A 24,277-nucleotide genomic window follows, 5' to 3' on the forward strand; every position below is an offset into this window, starting at 1 on the left:
TATTTGGTGGCCATCTGGGATTACGCAAATTGCGTTGGCCAACATTATTTTCTTGGCAACCAAGCTAAAATTGTTTCAGGTACTCATATTATCACAAACCAATCATCACAAACCTTACTTTAATAGGAAAGAAAATTTCTAGCTTCATGAAATTTGAAATAGACTATGATGATGTTTCGGGACTAAAGTGGAGTTCTTTAATTAGTCACCCTACTCTTATGTACCCCCTTCCCCCTTTGATAATTGTCATCTTCCCTCTAAGAGGAGAAGGAAGCCAGATTCATTATTGAGAGAGTCAGTTATTGTTGAGAAACTCTGAATGTGTGAGATCGATGTATGGTGTCATAACTGACCCATCATCGACAGAGTTCCCGACGCTTTGTGTTTTCGTACAGGGGCATATTTCAGGCTCCATCTTCCGAAATCGGAGGTACCACCAGACATGAGTAAAGCCATGGAGGGCAAATTAGCCACAGGGGGGGGGGGGCGCAGTAACAAGATTATCAGGGGACAATGGTGAGAACGAGTGGTGTGAGTTATTTACTTCTTTTAATAGTGGCAATACAATTTGCTGCTAGTCTGATTTATTTCTCTTTTTATTTTTCAGTTTCTTTATTTTTTTCATCTTCATTTCGCTATTTCATCATTTCGCCAAAAAACCCCATCAGGATAAGGTCGGCCGGGCCTGGGAACCCCTATAGCTTTTGCAACTCGAAATTTTGTTTGACATGCCTTCATTTATTTAAATTTATCGCAGCATATGTTGTGACAATTACTGAGCTTCCAAGGCCATGAGGTGCCACGGGGATTGACTACAACGCCGGTGCCCATTCTTGCTATATGCACACAAAGGATCGAAGTTTCTAATGCACACTGCCTACACATTACGTTTTCAAGGCACTCAAAATTCACCTGAATTGTATGCCAAGCTTGACAGTAACGTAACTTATCAACTTTGGGTTTGATTTTACCTACCTTCGAGCAAATGTACGGAGAAGCGGAAACCTTGACTACGTACTACGGTAACTTCAATCCAATATCAAGTTGAATCTTACAGTCAAGAAAGTCGGCCAGCGTCACCCTTACGATGTAAAGGCCTATGGATCAATCACACGGTCTGTAAAGATTTCTTTGACCAGCTACGGCATATGGGCGTTACATGCCCGGCACTCTACGATAGGTTATCAGGCAAGTTATCAAAACAATATTTTATTTTTTCTTTATCTCACTAATATCAGAGCTTTTGTGGATAAAGCTGCCTTGCCCTTTGGTATTTCAATGGCATGTGTTTCCCAAGTGAACGAACTTTGAAGTGCATCATTGTTCACAGGCTGAGTACCTTGTTTTCATACAATTGTGTTATATACTGAAAGGAGCCACCGGCCATGCAAAAGAATTGCTGATGAGTGATTCTCTTCCAACTTGAAGGGATGAAAATTGTTACAGTTTACCGTCTCCCTTCGGCTAACACCACTATCTAGTTCCCTGTCCCTTGTGAACAACGAATGTTATTTAATTCGTGATTGTTTGCCACTCTCTGTAGCACTATACACGATGATACCAGTTAGAGTGGGTCAAAGGTATCGCCATTTTGCAAACAGTGAAAAGTACAGGTCTATTTGCACTATGTTCACTCGCAAAGAAGTCTTTCAAAACTGTCCCCCGGAATCGCCGCTCCTACCTTTCAGATTTAGAAGTTTTTTGGGGGGCGGGGAGGGGGAATCTTTCAAATGGCTGCAAATACCCCTTGCTTCCTGGTTTTTCGATGAAATGTATTCCTTGTCGATGAAACAATCATGGCATCAATGAAAGTGTTGTCGTGAAATTAGCTGTGACGAGTCGAATGGAGACAACTTCCTACGCAACAACAATTGTATCATTTTAAGCAGGCGGTTTCTATTTTAGTGTACCTTTAGTCTCTTTCGTCATTACCATAATTATTATGTAATTATTCAAATCAGACCACAGCATTGACAGAGATAGAGTAACAATATGTGCTATTGATAAAGAGGTCAAACTACGGAGTCAGCTTTATGAAGCTAAATAAAAAAGTATTGGACCCGACTTTCAGGGAGGCTGAGGAAAAACAGCCCCATTCTTATACTTTCCGTTAATTTTATTATCTATATTTGTTCCATATTAACTTACTATGCATTCTGTTTGTCAACACTACTGCTAGAGTATGAATCTTTATAATACGTGCTGTGTCTGCAATGCCATTTTTCTGTAGTTAAGTGAGTGCAGATATGAACCCATACTTTATGATTATAGTTTCACTGTAACCGGAGTTACCTGTAACACGGCGTTGGGATGCTGCCTAATGACATAAACAGAAAATTTTCAAAACGTGGAGTTGAGACATAACTGTTGTTTATTTTCAGTTTTCGCGATAGCATTTCAGTACAAACGACGTGTTACCACAGATAGACAAATGTCGAACATTTTCGAGTATGTATTACGAACTGTGCCTATTGTGACAGAGTGTTTTGCATGTTGTGGGTTTGTATAATGTGTCAAGCTTAATTACGCATCGTGTGTGAAGATCTAAAAGATGTCCCTGACTCCAAGAGTGTTCCCATGTTTTAAGTTGAACTTGCTAGACACATTGTCAGAATGGGTCAAATCTGCGAGGAAAATAGTCCGTGGCCGTATTGGCCGACTTAAATCACATATTTGCAGAAGACACTATTTTGTATTTAAAGATCCGGATGCTATTAAGTGTTTGAATGATATCCATGACAAATATATTGTAGTCCCTGCTGATAAAGCTGCCAATAACATTGTATTTGTCTGTAAGAAGTATTATTTTCAATGTCTTATATCCGAACTTGGTGTAATTAAGACCTCTACCAACTCCACTTGCAGGCAATCAATGTTCAACAAAACTGAAATTTTGGCAAACCATAATTCGTTCTATGTAATTTTAGTATTACAACGAATTAAGGATGACCACATAAGTTGCCTAGCTTATAATGGATACCAAAACTCAACAAAACACCATAGAAAGCTAAGTTCATCGCAGGGTCTTCAAAATGTTAAACAACAGAGTTATCGAAGATACTGACTTCTGTTCTTTGTACCGTTAAACGGGGACTTGAAGCATACTCTGATGTTGTCTTTTCTCCCAGAGGTATAAATCAAATGTGGATAGTAACAAATTCGAAGGAATTCTTGGATAATTTGAAATCAAGATCTATTTCAAAAATAAGATCAATTAAATAAAGCTTTCGGTTTTTCCACATTGTATACCACAATAGGCCTACCACATGATAAATTGAAAGAACGCTTTAAAAACATTATCAACCAAGCATTTTTCTACACAAACGGTTCACGCCGTTACAAATATGTAGCTGTGTTAGGATATAATTATAGATATTTTGTTAAAATACAACTAATGCTTAAGTGTTTTATACCGAGCAAGACATTATCGGTATGCTTGATTTCATCATCGACAACACATTTGTGGAATTTGGAGGACACATTTTCCAACAGTGTATAGGAATTCCTATGGGTACTAACTTTGCTCCCATGCTTTCCGATTTATTTCTGTTCTCATACGAGACAGAATTTATCCAGAACCTAATCAAGCAGAAAAAGGTCTCTGTGGCTAGAACTTTCAACCTAACATTTAGACACATATATTCGATGTTATTTCAATGAATAACTTCAAATTCAGTGATCATCTCGCTATGATTTATCCTTTAGAATTAGAGATTAAAGAAACTACAGAAACGGCCTCTTCTGCTTTATATCTGCTTTCCTTGAAGTTGACTGCAATGGTCACCTTTCTACTAGGCTATATGAGAAGAGAGATGGTTTCAACTTTAGTATCATCAATTTGCCACACCTCATCAGTAATATTCCACTCTCACCAGCTCATGGGTTATACATTTCCCAGCTTATTTGATATGCAAGAGCATGCAGTTCATATGGTGATTTGTAGAGCGACATAGCCATCTCTCTTATAACTGTTAAATCAAGGTTACGCCAGAGAAACACTTGTCTCTACATTCAAACACTTTTTGGCAGGTATCACATGCTGGTAGATAAATACAATATCTCTCTTCGAAAAATGACCGCTGGAGGCGTCAGTTACATTGGGCCTTAGTTGGTGATCACTACATATTTGACTTACAAACTGATATAAGGCAGGTGCCACATGTTGGGCAGGATGCACTTACTATTTTCGAAACACCTAACATCACTTCTTGGTCTTTTGGCCAGAGGTCCATATATCTTTCTTTCATGAATTCTTTTCCACTGATGCTATATATAAATTAAGCTCGGGTTCGGCTGCTTCAGCATGGAATGGTATAAAATATATGGTTGCTTTACAAAACAATGGAAACGGGGCTATTAAGATGTGCAATTGTCATTATACTGATCATGAATTCGCCGATAAACTAAATTCATTTGATGTACGGTTGATGTCCATGATTTTTCGGTGATGCAGAGTAATATCAAAGAAAGTGTAATCACCGATGAACGGGTGCTGATTGACAAAGATAGCGTATTCAAGTCACTTAGAAGCAATAAAACCTGAAAAACCTCAGGTCAAGATAATATCAGCGGTCATGCGTGAAAGTTTTGTGCCGAGCAGCTACGAGACATATTTCATTTCATTTTCCAGCTATCGCTTGACCTTCAAAACGTTCCGAATGTGTGGAAGCGAGCTACTGTTGTACCCGTTGCAAAGAAAAACAATTCCATGGTTTTCAACAATTTTAGGCCAGTTGCGCTCACCTCTCTTGCACTGAAATCAAACGGAAAATCAAACGGAAAATTTTAGATAAAGTTCAGCTCTTGTTAGACCCTTTACAGTTTGCTTATAGGACGGGACGGCGTGTGGAGGACGACGCAGCGTTAACTCTACTGAATCTGGTGTGTAAACATCTTGAAGGTAACAAACACATGCACGTGTTTTATTTGTTGACTTTTCCTTGGCATTTAACACCATATAACCGAACCTGTTTGCCGAAAAACTGTTATCTCGCTCCAATTTTGATCTCATACTGGCAACGATAACTCTACTGAATCTGATGTATAAACATCTTGAAGGTAACAAACACATGCACGTGTTTTATTTGTTGACTTTTCCTCGCATTTAAGACATACAACCGCACCTGCTTGCCGAAAAACTGTTATCTTGGATTTTATATTTTTTTAACAAACAGGTCAATGTGTGGGGGTTAACAGCTGCGTATCAAACAAATGCTTTACATCAGTAGGCTCGCCTCAGGGTTGCGTTCTCTCCCCTCCTGTATGTACTATATACTGACGACAGTAGAAGTCAATACCAGGACAGACACATTGTGAAGTTTGCTGATGACTACGCCATAGTAAGCTTGCTTAGAGATGGGGCAAAGATCAAGGTTCTATTGTAGATCATTTACTAAGTGTTGTGACAGTTAGTTTCTATCGTTGAATGTCAGTAAAACCAAAGAGATGTCTATCGACTTCAGAAAGGGTCAATCTCCCCTGAGGCCAACAACGACAGAGGGTGCAGAAATTGAAATCGTCAGAAAATACAATTATCTTGGTTCTACTTTGGTTGATAAATTAAAGTGGGAAGAAGATACAGATGTAATATGTGGTAAAGGGCAACTACGTATATTTGTCCTGAGGAAACTGAACCAATTCAATGTACATACATCTCTAGTAGCATTGTTTTACAGATCATTCATTTTTCTATGGTTTGCTGGTATGGTAACTTAAATGAGAAGGACAAAAAACTAATAGGTAAGATAGTTAATATTTGCAGCTAACTTTAATACTGGAAAACAACAGACAAGCCTTTCCGAATTGTTTGAGAAACATATTACACGTAAAGCTAACTCTAGCTTGCAATTGAATGCTAAATTTCAACGCCCATCATGAGTTAGATCCGCTTCCATTTGGTCGTCGTTTTTAGAGTTCCGATTTTAAAAACCAACAGATGAAAACACTTTTATATAAACAGAGCAGTTGGATCTTTGAATAGAGTTAATAGTTCTGTTTTTATTCATGCATCGCTGTTTTCAGTACATGCACTTTTTAACAATATTTTGGGAAATTTATTCTTGCGCCTATTTTTTATTTGCTTTGTCTCAAATTTTTAAAGTGTTTTGAATATGTCACATTCCTTAGGTCGTATCTTGTTCTGTAGTCTCATTTATTGTTTTTTGTCACAGTCGCAATTCTAGTTGCCCAAATTGGTACAATAAAGATTGTATTGTATTGTATTGTATTGTATTGTATTGTATTGTATTGTATTGTATTGTATTGTATTGTATTGTATTGTATTGTATTGTATTGTATTGTATTGTATTGTATTGTATTGTATTGTATTGTATTGTATTGTATTGTATTGTATTGTATCTATGCACCGGTAGTGGTTAGTGTTACCATTCAAAATTGGATCAATACTAATTCAAGCAATTGGGGCCATGGAATATTTGTTACGAGGAGGTCATCAATTTTTTGGGGAATGAATTAGGGAGTATTTTTAGTGATGCGCAGGAAGCATTTGTAAGCCAGCCCCCGGCCATAAAAAGTAAATGTTTCCTAAATATGGAACGAATATTAGGATGAAACTGATAAAAGTATAAGAATAAAGCTTTTTTCCCTTGACAATTGCTGAAGGTTTGGTTAAATGCTTTTTTATTCATGGCAGATTTTCACTACACAGATTAAGAGATGGAGGGTATGGCCTATTTGGGCCAAATATAGGCCATACCCACCACGTCTATTAAAATTCATGAATTCACTTTTCTTGTTTACGCACAAATTTATATCGATTGGAAATCAGAGAATGGCTGTTACATCAGGCTGACAACCCCCTCATGTAGGCAGTGAATTGAAATTACTCTTTGTCACCCTCGACTCTTTGTTAGACAGTTACGATGCCGAAAAAAGCAAAAAAATTGTTGCTTTTACAAATGCCCTACAAATACGACACTGACGTTCATCTAACAGGGAAAACTATGCAGACCTACCAAAGCCGTTTGTAACGACATTCGAAACACAGTGAGCATGTAACGACCAATATATTCCCAAATGCTTGTCTTATAGCATGGTGGTACTAGCTCCGCTCCAGCAGGCACCATGAACGTAGTAGCGCGCGACTAACCATGGTGGCAGAAGAGACGTTTTTAACTGCATGGACTAACGTACGCGTGACCGAAAAATAAATGCACGAAGGTTACTACTAGTATTTACTTAAATAATTCTTGTCACGGTACCAACCGATGTGCGATGGTTAGCTATTAGCCCTACAGCTAGTGTGAGTCAAGAGTGCTCAGCTATGACAAGCATTGACTACGCAGTAGCCGTACATAGCCCTGCCACGCAGAGTGGACTATAGTGCGTGTAGACGCCGGAGTAGTAGCCGAGCCCTTAGTTTATCGTAAATGTAGTCTTTGATCCTAGCAAAATAAAGTTGCAGACACCTAGGTTTCTGTAAGGCATTTTGATTCCCTCCATTGTGGTGAAGGGCAAAGTAGTCAGGGGAACATGTACACAGAGGTCCACACAGCAGCTACGTTGACAGTAGCCACAGCAGCCTAACCTGAACTTTCCTACGTATACGTATACGTCTTTCTGAAGTACATGACAATGTTGCTTTCCAGGTCATGACACATCTAAGTGATTCAACTATAAGGGTGCTCGAGATGGTCAGAACAGCCCAGTTTGACCATCCAGGTTCTAGAACCTGGGAAAAGATGCCAAAAGCGTGCGATAGAATTATTGTTGAGATAAACATTGAAAACGGTAGGATTAGAGACGTGTGACTGGTCCAACCTGTTCAGTTTCTGTGTGCGGAAAAGTTGGAAAGTATTTAACTTTTACTCCGTAGTTAAACCTCTTTACCAATGTCACATTTGGAGACTACACTAAAATAGAATTCGCCTGCTTTAAATAATACCGTTGATGTTGCGTAGGAAGTTGTCTCTCTTCGACTCGTCACAATTAATATCATAACACCACTTTTATTAAACCTAAAGTAATACATTTCTTCGGAAAAAAAAACCAAAAAACAAATAAAAAAACTAGGAAACAATCACGCAGTATTTGCAGCTATTTCAAAGACTTGCATCCGCCTCCCCAAAAAGACACCTTAAAATCTGCACAAGGGTTTGGGATCTTGGTGGGTACATAAGCCTTGATTTATTAGGGAAATCACGTACTTTCCACAAAAGATATTGTATTAAACCCAACTATCAAAAAACTGAATGATGGATATTAAACGTCTGGAAAAGGTAACTACAACAAATAGCACTTGTCGATCTGAATCTGAATCTGAATCTGAAAGAATACGTTGAAGGACCAGATAACTGGTATGCATGACAGCGGTTGATTAACCTGAAAAGATATATGTATTAAATGCCTGTGAAAAATCGGGTTAACATTCCTTGTATCATATCTTGATCAGTTTCTACTTTTGGTACACGAAGGATGTGATTGCGTCGTGGACCGTGTTTAAATGTTGTACACGCGATAAAGGTCCGGACTTAAGTAGATACAATTTATCAAGTAGCCCGGCGACCGATGTTTTGACTATTTCTTGCAATAAGGAGAAGTAAAATCTTTATAAAATTTAATACGGTTTTAAACATTTCTTTCTGAATATGCTGATTAACCTCGAATCTAAAAGCACTGTAAATTTGTCAGCAGTGCCTTCCAAAACTAAATATTCAACAAAAGTTGCCTTGCTTTAAAAAACTCTCGACGCAATCAAAATTATTTATAGCTCATTTCTCCTGTTACTTGCTTATCATTTGTTTCGTCATTAATGTTCTGTAAGTTTAAATTTTCAGTAAAAGTTATGTACTTCTTGTGTATTTTTTACAATGGATTTACTTGTGAATGGTAATCTTATCTATACTGCGCAAAGGGTACTGCGCCTTAAAATTACTGTTACATTAACATTATACCATGGTGCTCATTGAAAAAGAAAGTGAAGAAACTCGTACGTAAACTTTCGTCCGATCAGCAAGATGCATTAGCGTACTGTAGTGATAGTTTGCATCGTTCAGTCATCTCCGCATCCTCCCACCATGTATAAACACGTGGTGATGTTCCATGCACTGAACTAATTTTGCTCTTTGTATATTTCTGAGACATGTTCGAAAAGAGTACCAAAATAAGATACCTGATTACTGATGAGACTACTTTTTAAAGATAACAATATCTTCCTCATCTTTGTGGAGAAATAATTTTCCATCTTTCTCGTAACAACATTCTTCCCGCATGAGTGCCATGAAGTCACTAAGTACTCTCTTAGAAACGCTTTTTCGAAAATCAAGAGTTTGCGTCAGAAAATCCAGCAGCATATTTCCTTCTCGAGATTCTTCTTTGAAAATTTCATCGGCTAATAAGGCGTTCTTTTTATAGATGGTGGTTATTTCGACGTCAGGAAGTCTGCGTTGTATCATTCTTCGAAGCGAGGCTGATCCTACACACTGGCGTGATTCTGGGTTTATCATCTTTATCTTGGCAAGCAGCTTTTCCAGGGGACCTTAATTAACAAGACACATGACTTTGATAATTGTTACGTTCCTAATTACAGATGTAAGCTTGATTTTCTAAGCCGTCCATAGGTAGCTGTTATAATCGGAGTATAATGATAGTCAATGAGCAATGCCCACGGCTATCTCGTGATGTCGTTTGTAAAATTGACACTGCATCTGTAGTAAAAGATCACACAGTCTACAGATCGACCGATTTAATGTGATTTCAATCACCACTAAATATGCCCTGTGCCACCCGCGAGGCCTATAGGCATGCGTATTTCAACAACTATTTAGCCAGGGTAGATTTGGCTCAACATTAAACCGAAAAAATTTCGTTCAGTAGTCCACAAAAATGTATGGCTATACTTGGTCATTTTTCCAAAGACAGTAATTGTTAATCGGCCGTAGAAAGACTACATTCAGCATTTTAAACAGTTACATACCAGCAGTGATAGTGTTAAGCAGCAGCCCTCCTTTTTGAAGGCGCTCATAAAGACCAGCTAAAACACCTTGTGGGTCTGACATGTTGTACGCACAGTGTATAGTGTGTATGATGTCGAAGTCGTCCTCAGCTACCCTCGTCTGTGATTCTTCGAGATAATTTTCGATGGTACTTTGATGGAATCAAACCTGACTCTTGACCACTGTCCTTGCTCCTGTTTCGATGCAGCCAGTGATTTGAATTTCTCCACTTCGGCCACGATAGGTTCTACTACACTGTAGTTGATATGGCATTGCTTACTTTGCAAAATGTCAATGATTGGTATATCAGCGTTGCCTGAGTGTATGGATATAAACATAAGATAAACTGAATAAGTAAAATTTTAACAGTATGATCATTATGACCAGTATGTTCGTTAAATAATGTCACAGTGCTAAACAAGAAACAAACGCCACGTCCTCGTGCATTGTAGTACGCATGCATGGAAGTATGTAAATGTAGGAACGTGGGTGGGTAGGTCGTTCTGTCTGTCGGGCTGTCTGTCTGTCGGCCTGTCTGTTTTTGTGTGTATGTATGTATGTATGTATGTATGTATGTATGTGTATATGTGTGTGTGTGTGTATGCATACATGCATGCAAGCGTGCAGGCGGGTAGGCAGATAGGTAGGTAGGTAGGTATATACGTATGCGCTTTTTGCCTATTACTTTTGGTTTTTATTTGTAATTACTTTAATCTGTTGGTGTATGTACGTTGAATTATTGGGTCTTTGTGTTTGTTAATTTGCTAGTAATACAGAATGAATTACCGATACACAGCAGAATACAGTCGAAACAGACAAAAATACAGTACGCATAAAACAAACGCAACTGTAGTATAGTATTCCAGGGTTTATTATTTACTTAGGGTATCGGCCAACAAATTATTCATTCGGATGTAAGTTTATTTCTTTTTGTCTTTCTTTACATTTGGGTTCATTTGTGTGTCTACCTTTATGGTTGGGTGCTGTTACATTTATAGATGACTGCACATGTTTATTACGTGTGTGGTTGATGTTATTACAATTACAGTTTTACTAGCTCACATTTGGTTATACCAATGTGAGTTTATCGCATAAGCTGAAGTCGATGGCGTCTGTATGTATGTATGTATGTATGTATGTATGTATGTATGTATGTATGTATGTATGTATGTATGTATGTATGTATGTATGTATGTATGTATGTATGTATGTACGTACAGTATGTCCGTCAACATCAAAAACATGCAAACCGCTGCACGTTTCAGCTTGGTATTTGGTGTGTTGATGCATCCTGGGCTATAGATGGGATTTTGTTCAAATGAAGTCTGCATTGCCAAAATTATGCAAATGAGCTTACAAAATGTGAAAATGGTCAAGAATTAATAACTCGAGAACCGCTGTTTTGATTGCTTTGAAAATTTGTGTGCAAGTACCTTAGGTAAACCTTATACAGTTTTATAAATATTGTGAAGATATCCTTAATTTTGTATTTTTGCTGAATTTTTTGGTGATGTTTCTCATTTTCAATTAAAATTCTTCTTCTCTGAAAGCGCCGGCCCAATCGCTCTCAAATTTGGGTTGGATCTTTGCGAGGGTGTTACTCTTCTTATTTGTTAAAATTTGACAAAATTGGGAAAATTACTATTTTGGAGCAATTTTGTCATTTTTGGTCAAAAAATCTTAAACAGTATTTTCTTTTTAAAAACCCTGGACAGACAGTTTTTATATTTGGTACACAGACGTACAGAGATGGCAATAGTTAGATATGTGGAAATTGTCCTGAAATATGCAAATTTGTATTTTTAAGACAATTTTGTCATTTTTGGTCAAGAAAACTTGTTCTCAAAATTACTTGTCTGATAGCTTTGTAATTTGGTATAAAAGTCCCGAGGGATGTTATTAGATAAATTTTCTGCTCAAAGTGTTGGGAAACTGCCAAATTTGTATATTTTAGGTAATTTTCTCAGTTTGTGACCTTAAATGACCTACACCAACCCAGGATATGTTGTGAGACAGTTTCAAAGGCTGTGAACATAATTTTGTCATATTTAATATCAATTTGTAGGAAAATTTGATCCAGAAAACAAAGCTGAGGTGAATTTTTTCATTGCGGACCAATTTTTGCAACTTTTCTATGTAAGACACACAAGAACTGATGAGAAATTTGGATCCAGAATAATTCCAGATATTGTAATCACCGCCCACAGTGGAAGGCATTTCACTATCTGTAACTAACTTAAGTGCTGTTTACATTAGAATGATAACACTCATCGCATTAATTAAAAAATCCCCAAAGTTGTAAATTTATTTCCTGTCATCTGGTCTTATGTAATACTGGGTGGAACATTTGATATTTAAGAGGGGGTAGGGTCTAGAAGATTGATGAGGTAGCATTACTTTTTTACCAGATCCCTTGTACATTTTTTTACCCACTCCCACCTTTTCTTCTTATCAAGCCTTCTCTGTCTATTTTTTGTTGTTGACATTTGCGTATGTATCTAGGATCTGCTTGTCCCATTGCTATAGAAGTTGATATGCATGTTCCTAAAGATGACCTCCAGTACCTAAGTTGGAGACCTTATTTGCTTTTGTCATTCTTGTTTTTCCTGGTTTAAATATTTCTCGAATGGACCAATTCAAACCGAATGTGAGCACACTGTCCTTGACGGTATTTTTACATTTATAGAGATTATTATATTTATGAAACTTACAAGTGTCAACATATGATGCAAAACAGCGGACACACACTAAAAAAATGCAGTTTACTGTACATACCATCGCCTGCTCCGACAGCTAATACCCTGAGCGAATCTCTTTTTAACTTGAAATTTTCAAACGTTTCGTACACGCTTGTCTGCTGGTCTTCCTTTGGACAATAGCTCATGTACTTCTTGAAGATACGTAATCTATTGAAATATTCTTCCGTATTGTGGTACAAGTTTTTCATCTCTTTCGACATTTTACACTGAAAAAAAAGAAATTTTCTTTAATCGAGAAAAAATTGTGGCCTAACACCAGAGGAAAAATTCGTCTTCGATTTTCTTTGGCAAAGACGCAGACGCGGTGAGGGATGGTTTATAAGGAAGCAATATATACCATAAGTGACATTGTTACTGATGTAGTGTAGAAACTTTCGCCTTAATAGACGCAAAACATATAAATGCAGTGATGACAGAACCAATTTTGGAGCATATCCTCATGCGCGCAGAAGGAAACAAACAGCTCCTAAAAACGTGAACAACAAAAATGCTCTGAAAGCACAGAAATAAATTGCAGTGCAGAAGTATATATTGTCGTAATTAAAAGAAAAACCAACATTGGCTGAAGTAGTAGCGGCAATTCCGAGAAATAATTTAATTATTCTTCCAGGTCTCATGGAAATTCTGCAGTTTCAGTAAGATCATCAATTTGCTGGCGATTTATGATAGACTCGGAACTGTATTACTCCTCCCACGATCGCAAATGCATCGGAACCGAGTAAACATTTCGCAATTTCAAATTGCAGTTTCAGTGAAAACAGATTAGTCGTGTCAACACTTTAGTCCATCAGGAACAAGCTATCCAAACGTTCAATTAAGGTAGAAGCGCCTCGGTTACCGGTATTCGGGCTTTCAAATTTTATCATTTCTATTCCGATCAGTCAGAAGAAAACTTTTCAAAGTCTTTTCGAAAATGGAAAATTTTATTTTTCTCCATAAAAGTTAACGCAGGGACGGCGGCCATTTTGAATTTCAAATATTGGTAAACTGTTGGTAATTTGTTACTCTAGTCATCGTACCATGCAATAATTCAGCTTTGTTCAATTAGGTAAATAAAGTCGACACTTTAACTGTATGGTCTTCAGAAAAGCGACGAAGAAAGCACAAAACGTGACGTCATTGGACGAAGGACACTACATTACCCTTTTCATATACGCAGCTACTTCCGAGTCGGTGTTGCAGTGAAACCTGAACGCTGTGAACTGTGTTGACAATGGAAAACACCTCTCTTTTTCCGTCAAGAGACTGAAGTTTGCAAACATGTTTGGGTATGTGGCACTGCAATATGTGGATGATCTTCCAGGTTTTCAAGATGCAAACATTGACGAGTTGGCACTGGTGACGTAAACAGTACGGGAAAGGAAGGAGCGATTGCGGAAGCCGTATTCCTGACAAACAATGAGCTCGCCCGCGTGCAATCGAATGGCCTCTTCGGGTTCCCCCAATTGAGATAGAAAGTTCGGGATCATTTTGAAAGCCATGATACCCCTAGTATAACAAACACTCGGCCTCAATTTTGTCTTTGCATTTTCTTAGCGAATGTTTTCTAAAGTGTTCTAAATACATTAGATAACATGCAATAACTTTGATTACAGTACGATCCTCTGCATGTCGTGCCTTTCGATGCCCTACTTGCTTTGGCGTCGGGACAGCGTGAGAAAATGATTAAGAAGTTCACGTTTCTGAATCTGTAGGTCTGATTGGTAAAGATGGCAAACGGTGTATCAAAATTTTTCAACTTGATCGGACTTCAGAATGAAGTACTCTGTTTTTACTTTATTTGCATATTTCCTTAGTTTTGCTCAATAAATAAAGTAATCCCGGTAAACAAAAACACAGATCGCGACATGTTTTGCAATATGAACACGATTGGAACTAATTTTGGATAATTGGATAATGAATTAATGCCGGTTTAATCTGTAGATGTAAGATCATCTACTTTTCTTTTTAAGTCACGCACTTGCTTTTTTATGAGTATATTGTAATATTGCAACCTTATCTTTAACGCACCAAACAATTTTGAGAAATTTGAACAATATGAAGATCAAATTCTCTAAAATTAGTTCCAATCGTGTTTATGCTTAAGTGTTTTATGTCACCATGCCAAACAACAAGTATAAAGGTTATTCATGCTATATGTTATATTGTTATGTTATATTTATTTATTAAAGTGTCATGTGTGGTCTTAAACAGCTTGGTTGCCACACCAAGCCCCAAGGGCTTACAAGACACTGAAACAGTAAATAAAGTACATAGATATGAATAGCTCGAAATGTAATTTAAGTATAAGAAGCTTCTTGTCTCATTGAAAATGCATGATAGACATAGGATGCCAATTGGGATGGCATGTCGCTCATTAGAAATTTGAGTTTCTGTTGTACATCAAATGAATCAAATACAGAGCACAAGTTTCTGGCTTTAGAGAACAATTGTTTCCTAATAACATTGTAAAGTGTGCAATCAAAAATAAAATGGAGCTCATCTTCTACTACATTTGGACAAAAATCACATAGTCTTTCCTCTTTAGGCACATTCGTGTAACGCCCAGTTTCAATTTTCAGAGGTAAGATACCAACTCTCAATTGTGCCAAAAGTGATCTTTCTGATCTAGAAATGGGAAATTGTAAATATTTCTCCATTCCATATTCCGTCTTAAACATCAAATATGTACGCAATTTGGGCTTTTCACTCAGTTGGGATGTCCAGTTACTAATATACAACGTTTTAATGCATCTTTAATGACAGGAATACTACAAACCTCTAAATTACCAAATTTTTCCTGCAAACCAATTTCTGAAAATAAATCAAACATATCTTTAGCCCAGTTTTTATATTTTAAACTGATATCCCAAGTAAAAACTTGCTTAATCATTCTGTTATCAGGCATAACTACTAATCTATTCCAGAGTCTTACCATGTTCAATTTATTCCTCAATAGACAAGGGTCCCAACCCATATCTCCATTTATAGCAAGTATAGGGGCAAATTTGTGGACGCCAAGAAAATATCTAATCGCTCTGTTTTGAATTGACTCACATTTTGAAGAGAAACGGTAGCCCCAAATTGCAGAACAGTAGTCTAAAATTGGAGTAATACAAGAATGAAATAGAGTTGTAAAAGTGTTATATCTAAAATCCTTAACATGTGTATCTTAGAAATAACTGATCCCAAAGTTCTACCTGCAGCACTTGCTAGGGTTTCAGCAGTCACTTCAAATTTAAGAACTGATCCAAAACTAAACCCAAATATTTATACTGAGAAACTACGTCAAGATTTGTACCACCAAATTGAAATATAAAGTCTGTTTTCATTTGTCCCATATTTCGAAAATGAACAATTTGTGTTTTGGACTTGTTCATCATCATACGCCACCTTTTGCACCAATCTTGTAGATGGTCAATCATCTTTTGTAAATTTGTCTCATTTTAAGCAAGCAAACAAAATCATCGGCATACAACATAATATTAATTAATGAGTTACCAACTGGGATACCTAAAGCTAAATCATTATCTCAATTGCTAAATCATTGATAAAAATAGAAAAAAGTGTTGGGGAAAGTACATCACCTTGTCTGACTCCATAAGTTGTTGCAAACCAAGACGTAAGGTTTCCGTTTACATTAATACATGATAAAGAGTTACAATACATACTTTTAATAGACTCATAGAACCTCCCATTAATATAATTGCACAATCTAAATGTATTCTTCTTTGTTTGACGTCACCATACACTGGTATTTTTCGAGGAACCGTATAACTTTGAACCAATGCAAGACGTTATACACGAAAACACTCGTATAACATGATATCGGATAATTAAAGCAACGGTTTTTATAAGATGAAAAGTTTTAATGAATGTTCGGTAAAAATACCATATGAAATCAAAAATCTCAAAATTTAAAATTTTGTCAAAACTCATGAATTTGTCATCAAACGAGGGACATCCCTAAGCAGCTTCCACAACTGTATTACCATGATATGATCTCAGTAATATTTGTACTCTCACTTTCTTATTGACCTCATCGATGAGCTATCCGAGGCAATTATTGTCAGTATTTGGCCCCGTTATTTTCAAAATGATTATTCTATCACCTGATTGAGAACGGGAAGAAGACAGACTCCTGCGTATACTTATTATTTGACAAGCGCCAGTACGTCGAAAGTGTAGCCGACAGGTTTGATGCAGTTCGAAGTACTTGACATAAATCTTTAAGGTATTATGCACCTCAATAGTGAAAGACTTAAACTTTCGCCCTATTTTTTTTTCTCAACGAAACTCTTAACCATTCTCTCATCAGATCATGCATAAAAATCAGGGGTCACCGTGCAAAGTTTTGTACAAGAGAAACAATTACCTAACATACAACGATATTTGTAATTCAAAATTGCAGTCAGCCCAACGTTAACTCTATATTGGGAAAAAGTAACTTTTGGATTTCGAAAACACTAAGACGGTGAAAGTTTTCTTACTGTGAGAACAGCGAAAGAGCCTCCACGAGTTGCTGATCAGAAAAGAATTGTAAAAAATTGAGATTCCGAATATTTTTCTTTGCTCGAGGCGCATGCATTCTACCTTAATAAATTCCTGGAAGACATCGAATAAAACATTTCTACTTTTGCACCTTTCTTCTATGTCTCCAAAATATCAAACATTTCTCCTTTTTTAACATAATGTGTAACATTGGTATGCACTGATGATTGCTTATAATCGAGCCAATTTTTGCCGTATGTCGATGAAATATTAAGTTATAGGCGCCTCGAAAGCGAAAGACTTCAACTTTTGTTCAAACTTTTCTCCAGGCATGTTTCAACCACTCTCTTTTAAAATGAAGAATGAAAAGCGAGGGTCACCATGCAAATTTTGATGTAAGACCTTGGGGAGACTTCAATAATTACAGTAGGAGGTGGGCCGGGGGGAATTCCACGCGCTCCTATACTGTAAAATGTGACCCTCCCCTATCCTCCTGTCTAAAATGTGAACCTTCCCCATGCCTCACATTCTAAAACTTGACCCTTTCCAAACCACTACAGTATTCTCTCCAGGAATAACTGAAACGGTATTAGTTAATTTACATAACAATTTGTTTGATTACAGGGAGCAGGACGGCTGGCTTTTTGGAGGGAAGGTCGCAATTCATCAAGCAAGCATTTTTGAAGGGACATGATATTTCATACATCTGCAGGAGGGTCATTTTATGTTGTTCAATTATAAGGCGGCAAGACGTGGCTGATATAGAGCTTCATTCAGCAATATATCACAATATACATGGAGTCCATCAGGCAAACTATTGACAATTTTCCCCCACAAAACGAGCTATATCTGTATAATATGTCTAATAATATAAAATTATTTAAATGTACTTTGCTTGAAGTGGGAAGAAAAAGGTGCGTTTGTGTAGAAGTAATTGGATTTTTGTATTTCATCGAAAATGTTAACTCACTGCACATAGTAGTCTATGACAGAACTATGAACATTTTTTTTTAAATACAAAACTAGGTAAACTATGTATTTAAGCTTATGTATGCTTGATTATTGATATTAATGTTCTTGATTAGACTAGGGTGGTTACAAGTCCATGTGCGTGCAAAAAATTGATTGTGGAATGTCACCGAAATGTTGATTCACTATACATAGTAGTCTATGAGAGAGAAATATGAACATTTATTTAAAATATAAAACTAACAGTTCTGTGCATATATAGACATTTGATTATTGATTATTGATATACACTTTGCTGTCCTTCCCATATGTTTTTGTTCCGTGTCTTTAATCAGTTTTAACTCTTCGAGGTGTTTAATGTAGGATACCACTGCACCTTGTGAAAACTGTTGACTTTATGTTTTTAAAAGAGTTTCTACGGCGGTTCCCTATTCAGGAAATACCACATGGACAATAGAAGGTTTGGTCGTAAAATTAGCTTCTGTTGAAGGTGACTCTCCCACCAAGATAGGTTTGTAAAACGTCACCCTCCCCCTTGGACAGTTTTTAAAAAGTGACGCTCCCCAGTTACCCCGGCCCACCCCTGTAATTACTACAGGCTCCCTTACTCAACTCAGCGGTCACGGAACCCATCTACATTGTGAATCGTCGAGGCTAATGTTATTCAGCGACATTGCGAAATGGTGAAATGGCGAAATAGCGAAATGAAGAAATAAAGAACCTGAAAAATAGATAAATTAATTACCACCTAATATATGTTTGATACATTGTCAATAACAAATATCGTCACTGAGAATAATAGTAGATCGATTTGAACGCCATCTTAAATATAAAGCACCTTGACATCCTCCGCTAAACCTTAGCTGTCACAGTGCTATCTGTTACCCAAAGATAGCTGTTTCACAGTTTCGCCGTTGGTGGTGTGAAGGCTTATAAACCGTGATAACATGTCGATATAAAGCTAAAGTGAATCATGAACGTTCATGAAGTTTTGTTTCCAGTTGTTGCCAAGTCAAAAGTCAAATTTAACCTTGACCCGACCTTCAGCCCGTGAATTTGACTCTTCGACTAACAAAATAGCATCAGAAATGATTTCTACAGCTTTGAATACCCCAATAGTATGGAAATCTATGGAAGACCGGTCACGACATGCGACATGCGAGTTTTTTAAACTGCGATCTGCGGTTAGGGTTAGTGTTAGGGTTAGGGTTAGGGGTAGGGTTACCTGCGTCTTTAAACTGTGATCTGCGACCTAACCCTAACCCTAACCGTACCCCTAACGCACATGCGCTCCTTAGCCGGTTAGTCTGCTAAGGAGATCAATTTTCGGATCGATCTATTGATCCCGTAGTCGATATGCCCGCCACTGCAACCTAAATACGAACTTCATATTTAGGTTGCAGTATTTAGGTTTGTATTAGGTTGCAGTGGCGGGCATATCGACTACGGGATCAATAGATCGATCCGAAAATTGATCTCCTTAGCAGACTACCCAGCTAAGGAGCGCCTGTGCCCTAACACTAACCCTAACACTAACCCTAACTGCAGATCGCAGTTTAAAAAACTCGCATGTCGCATGTCGTGACCGGTCTTCCATAGAAATCCGGTCACGACATGCGGCATGCGACCTGCGACTTCAAAACTGCGACCTGCGTTCGCCAAAACACAACTCAGACACTAAAACACCAAAGCACATACAAGACGAGATGGCTGATGTGTGAAGCCACTTTCCCTTTATCATGTTTATTACATCGCAGTTGTGAAGTCGCAGGTCGCAGTTTGACAAACACGCAGGACGCAGGTCGCTGTTGTGAAGTCGCAGGTTACACCTAGGTCTAAATGCCGAAGTCGCAGGTCGCATGTTTCAAACTCGCAGGACGCAGGTCGCAGTTTTGAAGTCGCAGGTCGCATGTCGCATGTCGTGACCGGATTTCCATACAATAGAAAGGTATTACACGTCATACAAAGACATATGGGTCAAAGGTTCCGTCGGCGGCCATCTTGGATTATGCAAATTACGATAGTTACCAAGCATTCATTTTTGGCAACCAAGCTAAAATTGTTTCAGGTACCCATATGAATGCAAATAGGCTAAAATCTTCATAAGAAAGAACTTTGTTGGTCAAAAGTTAAATTTAAGAGATTATTTGGCGGCCATCTGGATTACGCAAATTGCGAGAGTTGACCAACATTATTTTCTGGGCAACCAAGCTAAAATTGTTTTAGGTACCTATATTATCACAAACCAATTATCACAAACCCTTCTTTAATAGGAAAGAAAATTTCTAGCTTCATGAAATTTGACATAGACTATGATGATGTTTCGGGACCAAAGTGGAGTTCTTTAATTAGTCACCCTACTATTATGTACCCCCTTCCCCCTTGATAATTGTCATCTGCCCTATAAGAGGAGAAGGACGTCAGAATCATTATTGAGAGAGTCAGTCATTGTTGAGAGACTCTGAATGTGTGAGATCGATGTATGGTGTCATAACTGACCCATCATCGATAGAGGTCCCGACGCTTTGTGTTTTCGTACAGGGGCATATTTCAGGCTCCATCTTCCGAGATCGGAGGTACCACAAGACATGAGTAAAGCCATATGAGGGCAAATTAGCCAAGGGGGGGGGGGGGCGCAGTGACAAAATTATCAGGGGAGAATGGTGACATCGAGTGGTGTGAGTCATTTACTTCTTTTAATAGTGGCAATACAATTTGCTGCTAGTCTGATTTATTTCTCTTTCTATTTTTCAGTTATTTTATTTTTTTCATCTTCATTACGCTATTTCATCATTTCGCCAAAAAAACATCAGGATAAGGTCGGCCGGGCCTGGGAACCCCTATAGCTTTTGTAACAATTACAGAGCTTCCAAGGCCATGAGGTGCCAAGGGGATTGACTACAACGCCGGTGCCCATTCTTGCTATATGCACACAAAGGATCGAAGTTTCTAATGCACACTGCCTACACATTACGTTTTCAAGGCACTCAAAATGCATCTGATTTGCAAGCGATCAATTTCAAAAGTGTATGCCGAGACTTGACAGTAACGTAACTGATCAACTTTGGGTTTGATTTTACCTACCTTCGAGCAATGAGGGGAGGATCGGAAACCTTTACGATGTACTACGGTAACTTCAATCCAATATCATGTTGAATCTTACTGTCACGAAAGTCGGCCAACGTCACCCTTACGATGTGAAGGCCTCTGGATCAATCACACGGTCTGTAAAGATTTCTTTGACCAGCTACGGCATATGGGCGTTACATGCCCAGTACTCTACGATAGGTTATCAGGCAAGTTATCAAAACAATATTTTATTCTTTATTTATTTCACTGATAGCAGAGCTTTTGTAGGTCAAGCTGCCTTGCCCTCTGATATCGATATTTCAATGGCACGTGTTTCACTGAAGGTTCCAAGACAAGAAAGCAACCTTTTTATGCCAACAATTTTCTAGTGGTTAATATGCTCAGAACCCCAGTAAATTATATATTTTCATAAAGCCTAGATATAGGGAAACATTTTAGTTACCATAGGGTCACCATACCGTTTACATAACTATCACGTGACAAGTAATTTGCATAACCTTTCAAAAATCGGTTTTCCCCATGTTTTGTTTCAATTCTTTTAGATATGTGGCTGAAATTTGTGTGATTGCAAGCTGTTCTTAGGATCTTCAAAAGCATGCTCTTAGAATTTTTTAAAACCTTCTTAAACAGTTTTTATGCCAGAAAAACTTCCAGAGCGGTGAATTTAATCCTTGTTGATTTCTTTAAAATTGTGCTCAAAAAAACTAGGCAAGATATAAAAAATCTGAGAGCTACTTTTGAAGAGCGTTGTGACAGCTTGCATTCCAGCAAGTTTGAGTCAGATATTTTGAAGTATTGAGACAACACATAGGGAAAATCGATTTTTGAAAGGTTATGCAAATTACCTGTCACGTGACAGTTATATAGACAATGGTGACACTGTCATTACCAAAATCTTCCCCTATATCTAGGCTTTTAGAAAATTTATAATGTACGAGAGTTCTGAGCTTATTAAACATGAGAGAATTGTCAGATTAAAGAGGTCAATTTTTTGTCTTGGAACCTTAACGCACCCGAGTGAACGAACTCTGAAGTGCATCATTGTTCACAGGCTGAGTACCTTGTTTTCATACAATCGTGTTATAATTGTATATACTGAAAGGAGCCATCGGCCGTGCAAAAGAATTGCTGGTGAGCTGATTCTCTTCCAACTTGAAGGAATGAAAGTTGTTACAGTTCACCGTCTCCCTTCGGCTAACACCACTATCTAGTTCCCTGTCTCTTGTGAACAACGAATGTTATTTATTTCGTGATTGTTTGCCACTCTCTGTAGCACTGTATACGATATTACCAGTTAGAGTGGGTCAAAGTATCGCCATTTTGCAAACAGTGAAAAGTACAGGTCTTTTTGCACTATGTTCACTCGCAAAGAAGTCTTCCAAAACTGTCCCCGGAATCGCCGCTCCTACCTTTCAGATTTAGAAGGTTTTTTTTGGAGGGGGAGGGGGAATCTTTCAAATGGCTGCAAATACTCCTTGCTTCCTGGTTTTTTTTCGATGAAATGTATTCCTTTGTCGCTGAAACAATGGGATCAATGAAAGTGTTGTTGTGAAATTAGCTGTGACGAGTCGAATGGAGACAACTTCCTACGCAACAACAACGGTATCATTTTAAGCAGGCGGTTTCTATTTTAGTGTACCTTTAGTCTCTTTCGTCATTACCATAATTATTATATAATCATTCAAATCAGACCACAGCATTGACAGAGATAGAGTAACAATATGTGCTATTGGTAAAGAGGTCAAACTACGGAGTCAGCTTTATGAAGCTAAATAAAAAAGTATTGGACCCCACTTTCAGGGAGGTTAAGGAAAAACAGCTCCATTCTTATACTTTCCGTTAATTTTATTCTTTATGTTTGTTCCATATTAACTTACTATGCATTCTGTTTGTTAACACTACTGCTAGAGTATGAATCTTTATAATACGTGCTGTGTCTGCAATGCCATTTTCCTGTAGTTAAGTGAGTACAGATATGAACCCATACTTTATGATTATAGTTTCACTGTAACCGGAGTTACCTGTAACACGGCGTTGGGATGCAGCCTAAGGACATAAACAGAAAATTTTCAAAACGTGGAGTTAAGACATAACTGTTGTTTATTTTCAGTTTTCGCCATAGCATTTCAGTACAAACGACGTCTTACCACAGATAGACAAATGTCGAACTGTGCCTATCGTGACAGAGTGTCTTGCATGTTGTGGGTTTGTATAATGTGTAAAGCTTAAGTATGCATCGTGTGTGAAGATCTAAAAGATGTCCCTGACTCCAAAAGTGCCCCCATGTTTTAAGTTGAACTTGCCAGACACATTGTAAGAATGGGTCAAATATGTGAGGAAAATAGTCCGTGGCCGTATTGGCCGACTTAAATCACATATTTGCAGAAGACACTATTATGTACTTAAAGATCCGGATGCTATTAAGTGTTTGAATGATATCCATGACAAATATATTGTAGTTCCTGCTGATAAAGCTGCCAATAACATTGTATTTGTCTGTAAGAAATAATTTTTTTTACTATAACCCAAACGGGATTCGAACCCCCACACTATTATTATTTTGAATGTCTTATAGCCGAACTTGGTGTAATTAAGACCTCTACCAACTCCACTTGCAGGCAATCAATGTTAAACAAAACTGAAATTTTGGAAAACCATAATTGGTTAATATATAATTTTAGTATTACAACGAATTAAGGATGACCACATAAGTTGCCTAGGTTATAATGGATACCAAAACTCAACAAAACACCATAGAAAGCTAAGTTCATCGCAGGGTCTTCAAAATGTTAAACAACAGAGTTATCGAAGATACTGACTTCTGTTCTTTGTACCGTTAAACGGGGACTTGAAGCATACTCTGATGTTGTCTTTTCTCCCAGAGGTATAAATCAAATGTGGATAGTAACAAATTCGAAGGAATTCTTGGATAATTTGAAATCAAGATCTATTTCAAAAATAAGATCAATTAAATAAAGCTTTCGGTTTTTCCACATTGTATACACAATAGGCCTACCACATGATAAATTGAAAGAA

General features: G+C 37.6%; 1 long non-coding RNA gene across 1 annotated transcript; it reads right to left on the reverse strand.

The window, feature by feature from the left end:
- Positions 1-9,047: 9,047 nt before the first annotated feature.
- LOC139133159 (uncharacterized) lies at positions 9,048-12,915 on the reverse strand. The gene is made up of 3 exons (XR_011552537.1): positions 12,729-12,915; positions 9,935-10,269; positions 9,048-9,496 (listed from the first exon to the last, which is right to left on the reverse strand). It is a non-coding gene; the product is annotated as an uncharacterized lncRNA (long non-coding RNA).
- Positions 12,916-24,277: the final 11,362 nt, after the last annotated feature.

This window comes from Ptychodera flava, chromosome 5 (assembly GCF_041260155.1).
Source record: "Ptychodera flava strain L36383 chromosome 5, AS_Pfla_20210202, whole genome shotgun sequence".
In the NCBI taxonomy this organism is placed as follows: Eukaryota; Metazoa; Hemichordata; class Enteropneusta; family Ptychoderidae; genus Ptychodera; species Ptychodera flava.